This window comes from Pelmatolapia mariae, unplaced genomic scaffold (assembly GCF_036321145.2).
Source record: "Pelmatolapia mariae isolate MD_Pm_ZW unplaced genomic scaffold, Pm_UMD_F_2 NODE_ptg000861l+_length_24856_cov_1, whole genome shotgun sequence".
In the NCBI taxonomy this organism is placed as follows: Eukaryota; Metazoa; Chordata; class Actinopteri; order Cichliformes; family Cichlidae; genus Pelmatolapia; species Pelmatolapia mariae.
Genome location: NW_027052536.1, coordinates 1 through 10,625, shown reverse-complemented (window position 1 = coordinate 10,625; position 10,625 = coordinate 1). Strand labels below are relative to the sequence as shown.

General features: G+C 40.7%; 1 long non-coding RNA gene across 1 annotated transcript; it reads left to right on the top strand.

Annotated features, from left to right (window-relative positions):
- Positions 1-3,737: 3,737 nt before the first annotated feature.
- LOC135932396 (uncharacterized) lies at positions 3,738-5,422 on the top strand. Its single transcript, XR_010573475.1, has 2 exons — positions 3,738-3,829; positions 5,352-5,422. It is a non-coding gene; the product is annotated as an uncharacterized LOC135932396 (long non-coding RNA).
- The last annotated feature ends 5,203 nt before the right edge of the window (positions 5,423-10,625 follow it).

The window sequence follows — 10,625 nt, the reverse complement described above, 5'->3', positions numbered from 1 at the left end:
TTGTTTCTATGTTGAAATGGTTTGAAACTCAGGCTTGAACATTAAGATAGATAGTACTATACAACTTCTTAACTTGTTTTAGGCACTTTTTACTGCTGTAGTGCATGGGTTCTCTCTGGCTGTGTACTCTGGCTTCTTCCCACAGTCCAAAGATGTAGCTTATGGGGTTAGGTTAACTGGTGATTCAAAACTGCCCTTTGGTGTGAATGCAAATGCTTCTCCTTCCATGTTAAACTGGTGATCTGTCCAGGTTGTACTGCCCTATGGTAGCTGGTATAGGCCCCAAACCTGCTACCCCACAATCCTGATAAGGATAAGTGGAAGAGGATGGATGATTGCAAAGGAATCAGTTGTTAATTATTGTAGCCAGTATTTTTTCAGAAGAAAACACTTGAGTGGAAAGGTCCCCCCACACATGCAAATTAAAAACAGAAGCACAGGCCTGCCCAGTACTGTTGCAAGAAGAGCACTTGGCCTAATCTTTGTGCCATCTTTTCTTTGTTGCAGGATCTTGATGAAGAAATGCCTCAGCAAGGCTCAGAAGCCATGCATTCTTCTTCAGCGCAAGATTCTGAAGAGGTAACATTGACCTACGACAGATTTTAATGAATGTTTCTCATGCACGATGTGTCCCTTATGCTATTTGCCGATAGTGAAATGGTTTATTCATCCTCTTGAATGATGCATTTTTAGTAATTGTCAGATTACTGTTCTTTTGTCTTCATTTTCTATCTGTTACACACGAAGACTGAGACAAGCCAGATTCAGAAGACTGTGAGCTGCCTAAAGCCGCAACCAAACTGCATTCCAAACAATGATCTGGACCTGAAACATCCAGAGCCTGAAAGGGTAAATATAATCCAGTGTACCACTTAATGAACTAATAATTTAATCTATCATCATTCTTTATGGATGCTGTGTGTGTGTGTGTTTGGCAGTCACCTGGGTGTAATGTGATTTACATGGACCGTGGCTTGTAGGTCCTTTTCATTGTTTCAAAGTGCAAGTCTGGATAGCATCTGAGTGTGTGTGTGTGTTAACCACCCAAATGTGACTTAGGAGGACCACACTGTTATTGGGGGACTCCGTCAAAGTTTGCTTCATGGTGACATCACTCTGGTTTTAGGAGGGGTCTTCTCTTATTTTTTGACAGTTTCACCTACAGCATGCAGAACTGACTACATGTGCTTTGTTTCTATGTTGAAATGGTTTGAAACTCAGGCTTGAACATTAAGATAGATAGTACTATACAACTTCTTAACTTGTTTTAGGCACTTTTTACTGCTGTAGTGCATGGGTTCTCTCTGGCTGTGTACTCTGGCTTCTTCCCACAGTCCAAAGATGTAGCTTATGGGGTTAGGTTAACTGGTGATTCAAAACTGCCCTTTGGTGTGAATGCAAATGCTTCTCCTTCCATGTTAAATTGGTGATCTGTCCAGGTTGTACTGCCCTATGGTAGCTGGTATAGGCCCCAAACCTGCTACCCCACAATCCTGATAAGGATAAGTGGAAGAGGATGGATGATTGCAAAGGAATCAGTTGTTAATTGGAGTGAGAGGCTGTCGCAGGGTATCACACTGACAGACTCTACCACACTCACACCTATGGGCAATTTAGAATTACCAGTCCAGCTAACCCCACTAACTGCATGTCTTTGGGCGGAATCTGTAGTTCCCAGATACAACTCGGGTGAGAGGCACTGTACACCCATCATATTTGGAATAGGTTCCAGCCGCAAGGATAAGCAAATAAGGAAGGATTGTTTTTTTTAATTTTGTTTTTGGTTTTTTGTTTTTTACTCTGACCCACTCCACACAGATAAGAATGCATGTGCCGTTTTTAAGAAGTTGCAGTGTTTTAACTCAATTAACTATTCTAGATAACAACAAAGTGAAAGAATCAATTCCCCTAATCCCAGTAAAATGGTTCCAGTAGAAAAAAGTGAAGAGGTTGATTGCCTTCAAATTTTATACTGGGATGAAGTGTATTAGTTGATATCTGCAACTGAATTGAAAACACCTCACCTTTCCAACTGTCCAAAACAAATACAGTCAGGTCCATAAATATTGGGACATCGACACAATTCTAACATTTTTGGCTCCATACACCACCACAATGGATTCCAAATGAAACGAACAAGACATGCTTTAACTGCAGAGTGTCAGCTTTTATTTGAGGGTATTTACATCCAAATCAGGTGAATGGTGTAGGAATTACAACAGTTTGCAAATGTGCCTCCCACTTCTTGAGGGACCAAAAGTAATGGGACAGAATAAGAACCATAAATCAAACATTCATTTTTTAATACTTGGTTGCAAATCCTTTACAGTCAATCACAGCCTGAAGTCTGGAACACATAGACATCACCAGACGCCGGGTTTCATCCCTGGTGATGCTCTGCCAGGCCTCTACTGCAACAGTCTTCAGTTCCTGCTTGTTCTTGGGGCATTTTCCCTTCAGTTTTGTCTTCAGCAAGTGAAATACATGCTCAATCGGATTCAGGTCAGGTGATTGACTTGGCCATTCCAAAACAGTCCACTTCTTTCCCTTCAAAAACTCTTTGGTTGCTTTTGCAGTATGCTTTGGGTTGTTGTCCACCTGCACTGTGAAGCGCCGTCCAATGAGTTTTGAAGCATTTGTCTGAATATGAGCAGATAATATTGCCCGAAACACTTCAGAATTCATTGTGCTGCTTTTGTCAGCAGTCACATCATCAATAAATACAAGAGAACCAGTTCCACTGGCAGCCATACATGCCCACGCCATGACACTTCCACCACAATGCTTCACTGATGAGGTGGTATGCTTAGGATCATGAGCAGTTCCTTTCCTTCTCCATACTCTTCTCTTCCCATCACTCTGGTACAAGTTGATGTTGGTCTCATCTGTCCATAGGATGTTGTTCCAGAACTGCGACGGCTTTTTCAGATGTCATTTGGCAAACTCTAATCTGGCCTGCCTGTTTTTGGGGCTCACCAAAGGTTTACATCTTGTGGTGAACCCTCTGTATTCACACTGGTGGAGTCTTCTCTTGATTGTTGACTCTGACGCACATACACCTACCTCCTAGAGAGTGTTCTTGATCTGGCCAACTGTTGTGAAGGGTGTTTTCTTCACCAGGGAAAGGATTCTTTGGTCATCCACCACAGTTGTGTTCCATGGTCTTCCGGGTCTTTTGGTGTTGCTGAGCTCACCAGTGCGTTCCTTCTTTTTGGGAATGTTCTAAACAGTTGTTTTGGCCACGCCTGATGTTTTTGCAATCTCTCTGATGGGTTTGTTTTGTTTTTTCAGCCTAATGATGGCTTGCTTCACTGGTAGTGACAGCTCTTTGGATCTCATCCTGGCAGTTGACAGCAACAGGTTCAAAAAGCAAACAGCACACTTGAAATGAACTCTGGACCTTTTATTTGTTCATTGTAATTGGGGTAATGAGGGAATAACACACACCTGGCCATGGAACAGCTGAGAAGCCAATTGTCCCATTACTTTTGGTCCCTTAAGAAGTGGGAGGCACATATACAAACTGTCATAATTCCTATACTGTTCACCTGATTTGGATGTAAATACCCTCAAATAAAAGCTGACAGTCTGCAGTTAAAGCACATCTTGTTCGTTTCATTTGGAATCCATTGTGGTTGTGTATAGAGCCAAAAATGTTAGAATTGTGTCGATGTCCCAATATTTATGGACCTGACTGTAAATGTTGCAATATTTTGCTAACAGTGTCACAGTCATCGTCTGGTGTGCACAACAATATCATCTTTGGACAAGTGCATTCAGTGTGTGGGACCGGTTTCCTCCCTCAAGTGGCTTGGCTATAAGTGCAAAGGTGAGACACTTAGTGAATAGGTACAGTATATAGTAAAAAGCATTAATAGAGTTCAAGAAGTTAAGACTAGCTGAAATGAACACTGCTCCCTTTTTAATCAGTGGGTGGTCACATCTAATTAAAGAAATGTAGTATTACCTCTTTGGTGCAGGACCTTGTAAAAATGGTATACTTGGGATTGTCCTCAATTCCCCATTCCATAACATAAACTGCTCAAAATAATAAAGGGAACACTTAAACAATGCGATGTAACTCCACAGACCACTTCTCAGCACCTATGCTTTCTGGCTGATGTTATGGTCACTTTTGAATGCTGGTGGTGATTTCATTTTAGTGGTAGCATGAGACAGAGTCTACAACCCACACAAGTGGCTCAGGTAGTGCAGCTCATCTAGTGTAGCACATCAATGTGAGCTGTGGCAAGAAGGTTTGCTGTGTCTGTTAGTGTAGTGTCCAGAGCATGGAGGTGTTACCTGGATGTGGAGTAGGCCATAGGAGGGCAACAACCCAGCAGCAGGACCGCTACCTCCACCTTTGTGCAAGGAGGAACAAGAGGAGCCTTGCAAAATGACCTCAAACAGGCCACAAATGTGCATCTGTCTGCTCAAATGGTCAGATGGCTTGAGGGTCCAGCGTCCACAGGTGGGGATTGAGCTTGCAGCCCAACACCATGCAGGACCTTTGACATTTGCCAGAAAACACAAAGTTTGGCAACTTCGGCACTGGCACCCTATGCTCCTCACAGCTGAAAGGAGGTTCAAACTGAGCACATGTGACAGTCTGGAGATGCCGTGGGGAACGTTCTGCTGTCTGCAACATCCTCCAGCATGATCATATTGGCAGTGGGTCAGTAATGGTGTGGGGTGGCATTTCTGTGCCTGCCAGAGAGCCTGACTGTCATTAGGTAAACAAGATGAGATCCTCGGACACTTTGTGAGACCACATGCTAGTGCGTTTGGCCCTGGGGTCCACCTAATGCGAGATGACACTGGACCTCATGTGGCTGGAGTATGTCAGCAGTTCCTCCATGACAAAGGCATTGATGCTATGGACTGGCCCGCCTGTTCCCCAGACCTGAATCCAATTGAGCACATCTGGGACATCGCGTCTCACTCCATCCACCACAAACTGTCCAGGGGTTGGCGGATGCTTTAGTCTGGGTCTTGGAGGAGATCCTTCAGGAGACCGTCCGCCACCTCATCCCGAGCATGCCCAGGCATTGTAGGGAAGTCATACAGGCATCTGGAGGCCACACACATTCAACTACACACTTTCATGCCATTCAACTACCTGAAGAACAAAGTATTTAATAAGAATAATTCATTCATTCACATCTGGGATGTCCTTTTGGGGGGGGAGGGGGTTAGCAGTGTATGTGTAGTCATTAAAATATCCTTAAGTGTGAACAGTTTGTTTTTTGGGTTTTTTTCAGCATTTGACATTACTGCAATGCTTTGACAAAAAACTACTTCACTTAAATAGAACTGCAAAGCTAAATGAAGTCTATCAAAATGTGTTTCAGTTTGTTTAGGGGTCTGGCACAAATCCTGCCTTGCAAAATTGTCAAATCAGAATTGTCACCAGTCAACACAGGTGTGTATCCCATTCATATTTGGCTTGACTTTTTTTCAGTTTATTTTTTTTACCTGTCTAAAGTATTGATCAATTAAAATAACTTTTATTCTTACATTCCAGAAAGAAGAAATTTCTGAATATTCAGGGCAAGATGGATTGCCACATTCAGTTCTGGATCAACTATCAAGCGATGATGATGGCAACCACAGCATATCAGAAGAAGAATATGTGCCAGATTCAGAGTCATATGATGAAGATTCAGATGAAGACATCTCATTATTGCCAAGCACATCAAAAGGTCTGCTATGCCAAGATGACATCTCCAAAGCGCATGAACAATCAGATTCAACGAATTTAATCCACAACTTGACAAAGGACAAGCAGAAGATAAAAGTGAGCTTTGCGAAACTGAATCAGAAAAAATGACTTTAAGTAAAAGAAATTACTGCTATTTTTGTGGCAAACCACAAGCTAAAATTTCCCGCCACCTGAAAACGCACAAAACAGCTCCTGATGTTGTGCATGCATTTTCCCTGCCTAGAGACTCAAACGAGCGTAAAAGCCTGTTAGAGAAATTGAGAAATAAGGGAAATTTTAAGCATAATGCTGCAGTGTTGCATGGTGGAGTGGGACCACTGAAAGTGAAGAGAAGACCCAAGATTAAAGCAGTAGAGGGAAAGTTTGCTCATTGCTTTTATTGTCAAGGGATGTATGTTCGCAAGGATCTTTGGAGACATGTCCGCAGATGTCCTAACAAACCAAAAGATGACACGGATAAAGAACCTGGAAGAACCAAAGTACTCGGCCTGGCTTTAACTCTGGAGTCTCAGTGTTATCCGCATGTGTCAAGTGGAGTGTGGAAGGTTCTTGCTGTTATGAAACAAGATGAGATTGCCTCAGCTGTGAGAAATGACTTTACTGTTATTCAGTTTGCCCAGTCCCTCTACAATAAACATGGACAAGACCCAACTAAGTATGATTATATACGACAGAAGCTTCGTGAAGCGGGACGTTTGTTGTTGTGTCTGTGTACAGAATTCTCAGTGCATAACATCGAAGAAGCTATTAAGCCTGCTAACTTCCAGAGAGTTGTGCAAGCAGTAAAGAAAGTTTCAGGTTTTGATGAAGAGACACTGTCATACAAAACTCCAAGCCTTGCGCTGAAACTGGGACATACACTGCATAAAATGTCTGACATTATCCATTGTCGTGCCCTCATGACAGAGGATGAAGCCCTAATCAAGTCCACTGATGCGTTCAAGAAGTTGTATGTCTCCAAATGGTCCGAGATGTTGTCTCACCGTGCCTTGAACACATTGAGTGAGGCAAAGTTTAACAAGCCATCAACATTGCCCTTTACAGAAGATGTTCGGATTCTCCATCACTACCTTCAAAAATCTGCAGAAAGTGCCTTTTGCAGCTTGGAGAACGAAGCCACAGCTCAGAATTATGCCCAACTTGCACAAGTTACACTCTCACAAATCATTGTGTTCAATCGAAGACGTTCTGGAAGAGGTTTCAAAGATGCGCCTCAAAAGTTTTCTTGAAAGAGACAAAACGGCACTCCACACAGATGTTTCCATGGGGCTCTCAGAAATGGAACAGAGACTCTGTAACTATTTCTGTAGAATAGAAATAATGGGAAAAAGGGACAGAAATGTTCCAGTTCTGCTAACACCAAGCATGCTGGATGCTCTGTCACTACTGGTTAATAGGAGGCCTGACTGTGGTATTTGTGCCACTAATATCTACCTCTTTGCAAGACCCCGATCAATGAGTCATTACAGAGGAATGGACTCCTTGCGTGTTCATGCACACCAGTGTGGAGCAAAGCACCCTGAGTATCTAAGATCGACACAGCTCAGAAAACATGTTGCCACACTCTCACAAGTCCTTAATTTGAAAAACAATGAACTTGATCAGGTTGCAGATTTCCTGGGTCATGATATCCGTGTTCACCGCGAATTCTACAGATTACCAGTTCCCACAACACAGCTGGCCAAGATTTCCAAACTGCTTTTAACACTGGAAAAAGGACATCTTTCCCAGATCCAGGGGAAATCACTGGATGAGATCGAAATTGAAGGTTTGTATTGAAAGGAGCAAATATTAGGGCAGTAGTTGAATATTAATGCTTTATCAACAGAATTAAAACCTAAAAGCACAGACCATTCTGTTAAATGTCCATGATTTAAGGTTCTTGAAGTCTGTTGTTTCATCACTTTGCAACATTTGGCAAACTGCAGAGTGGTGGCCTTAAATAGTAAAACTATGTACTGTGAAAAAATATAATTTCCAGTATTTGTTCTGTATTTTGTCATCTCGTTGTTAATGTGAGGTTTTTGGGGGGTTTGTGTTTGTGTTGGGGTTTTTTTTCCCACAATTTCTCAGATGAAATTGCATTAAGTGATGCTGAAACAAAAGGACAGTGAGAGTGAATCAGATGATGATGACACAGCACTCACAATGTCGGCGTGTGGCACCAGTGAGCCTGTACATGCAGTAGCTGATTCCACAAACACAGCGCAGCTCCAAGACACTGTAGATTGTGGTAAGTTACCACTAGCTTGGTTTCTGTGGATAAAATGTTTGTTACAAATATTAAAACTTAATCAAATTGTGTAATCAGCAGATGAAGAACCACTCATAATGCCTGCAGCAAGTGAGGCTGCTGCTCCCTCTGAAGGTAAGGGGTGCAGTTGGTTCTCTAAGCTTATGGACACGTTCTTTGTAATTGCGTTGCAATTCTGTCTCTCTACACCACCACAATGGATTTTAAAATCAAACAATATCCATATGTGTTAAAGTAGACTTCCTGCTTTAATTCTAGGGATTTGACGGAATCATCACATCACAGCCATTATGCATAGTCTATTATTCTCAGAAGCTCAAGGGTAATTGTATAGCTGACAAACAATTTAATGACTGGGTGAGGCCTGTCTACAGACTACTTCATGGGACATACTATGGTGCTTGCATGATGCATTCTCATTATCCAGTTAAGTAAGTAAAAAGGTTGATTCTGTTCATCTGAACGTAGTTTTTTCAGTGGGAGAAATGTTTCGTCACTTAGATGTTTGTGCTTTAAGGTTCTTGAATTGTTCATCATCTATTGTTTCATCACTTTGCAACATATGGCAAACTGCAGAGTGGTGGCAAAAAGTCACTTGGATGAGTGACAAAATGTTTCTCCCCACTGAAAACGCTACATCCAGATTAACAGAATCAACGTTTTGGATTTACTTACCTGGATGATTGAGCATGCATCAAGAGACTTTTATTCAACTTTTTATTCAGTCTTTTATTCACAGTGGAACACTAAATGTTGTCTCATTTTAGAAATTTGATAAATTTTCAAAGAGAATTTTAGCTCGTTTTGATATTGATGGTACCAACACATTTCAGAAGTTAGGACAGGGTAGCATCCATTCTTTTTACAAGCAAATGATTTTGGGTTTTTTTTTTGTTTGTTTGTTTGTTTTAACTACTACTACTTTATATATCTTCCAGATAAAAATGCTGCTCAATCCCACAATTCCCCGAAGAGCTCCCAAAAACATGTGGTCCAAGGCTGAGGTTGCTGCAGTGATGAGACATTTTAAAGACCACATAAACGAAGGGAAACTGGCCACCAAAAATGAATGCAGTCATTGCAAATTGGTAGAAGATCCGATGTTGGCAGGAAGAAACAGTTCAAAACATACGAGATTTTGTAAGAAACAGAGGATTAACTGCAAAAAGGCAGAAAAAAATGAACTAAAATAACTGTTTAGCCAGATGTGGTTTTACATCTTGATCAGATGGCCAAACTGTTGTTAAAACTGAGTTATTGTGCAGCAGGCTGCCTGATGTTCTGTTTAAAAAAAAGTTCTTGTTAATTACAGAAGTAGTTGTATTTCATAATTTTTTTATTTAATTTATTTAGTTTTTTTGACAGGTTCTTATTTTAATATATTTTTTTTGACAGGTTATATTTAAAATAAAAAAATATAAATGCATATTTTCTCCCCTTAATATTTACCTTTAAACTTCTATATTTTTATATTTCTGTGGTTAGCGTGGGCATTTTTGTCCATAGGGTTAGGGTTAGGGTTAGATTTCTTTTTTTATTTATGGTTAAAATTAATGTTCAGATCCATTAATTTTATGGTTAAAATTAATGTTCAGATCCAAGAACACTAATAAAATGATGTCCCAGTAATCCTGTGTCCTGTCAGATGTGTATTCATGGTAATGATGAGCTATTTAATAATGACATCACTGTCCCTTTAAAGTCCCGATATTGGTTTTTGTGGACCTCATAAAACACATCGTTGTCAAGTGGACAATGTCTCCACAAAACACAATAGAGTCTGGTTGGTGTGTATCAGTGTATCTAGACTTCTATAGGGAGTGTATTAGGTCTGAAGTGACCCAAATTTTTTTCAGATTTTTCGAACACTTTAACCTCGCTCCCTTGGCTCTAAGTCCTCTGGAAACGGTAGTCCCGTAAACCACCGCCGGGCGGATTGACGTAGTATAGTCCCGCCATACCACATACACCCGTATGTGTGTGTGTGTGTGTGTGTGTGTGTGTGTTTGTGTACAGAGAGACAGCTAGGTTCATAATGGATATAAGGAAGTTTTTTCAAAAACAGGAGCCACATTCAGGTAAAAGTGTAAGAACAAATGATCCATCAATAAAGGATAATGTTGGATCAGTGTTTCAATATTTTATATCTTTTATTAGATGTTCATGTGGTTTGGTTGAAAGTACACTGAGAGAGGACTTTTTATTAGTGATCTTAATAATATTTTTTTTTCATATTAATGTAATTTTTCATCTAATTGAATACAATCTATTTGTGTATGACTGTCAGTCCAAAGAGGGAGAGAGGAAAGAGGGGAACGTGAGGAGAAAGTACAAGGTCAGGAAGAACCAGGTAAGAAAACAGACAGGGAACAGTGACAGGCAAAACAGAAACTATTAAACTGACGAAGAGAAAAAACCTGATTTACTCATACAGTCTGGAAGTTGTGTTCTCCCTATATTAAAGCTGCTATACAGAATCTGCAAAACAAACTGGGTTGAAACATTTTTGACTCTCTTTAACAACATTCCAACATAACAATATCATTGATTGGGGAGATTAAAATTAATGATATATTTTTATGTGGTTCAGCCACAACTCTACTAAAACCTCAGCCAGTAATAGGTAGGCCAACTTTTGGACTGTCCAGT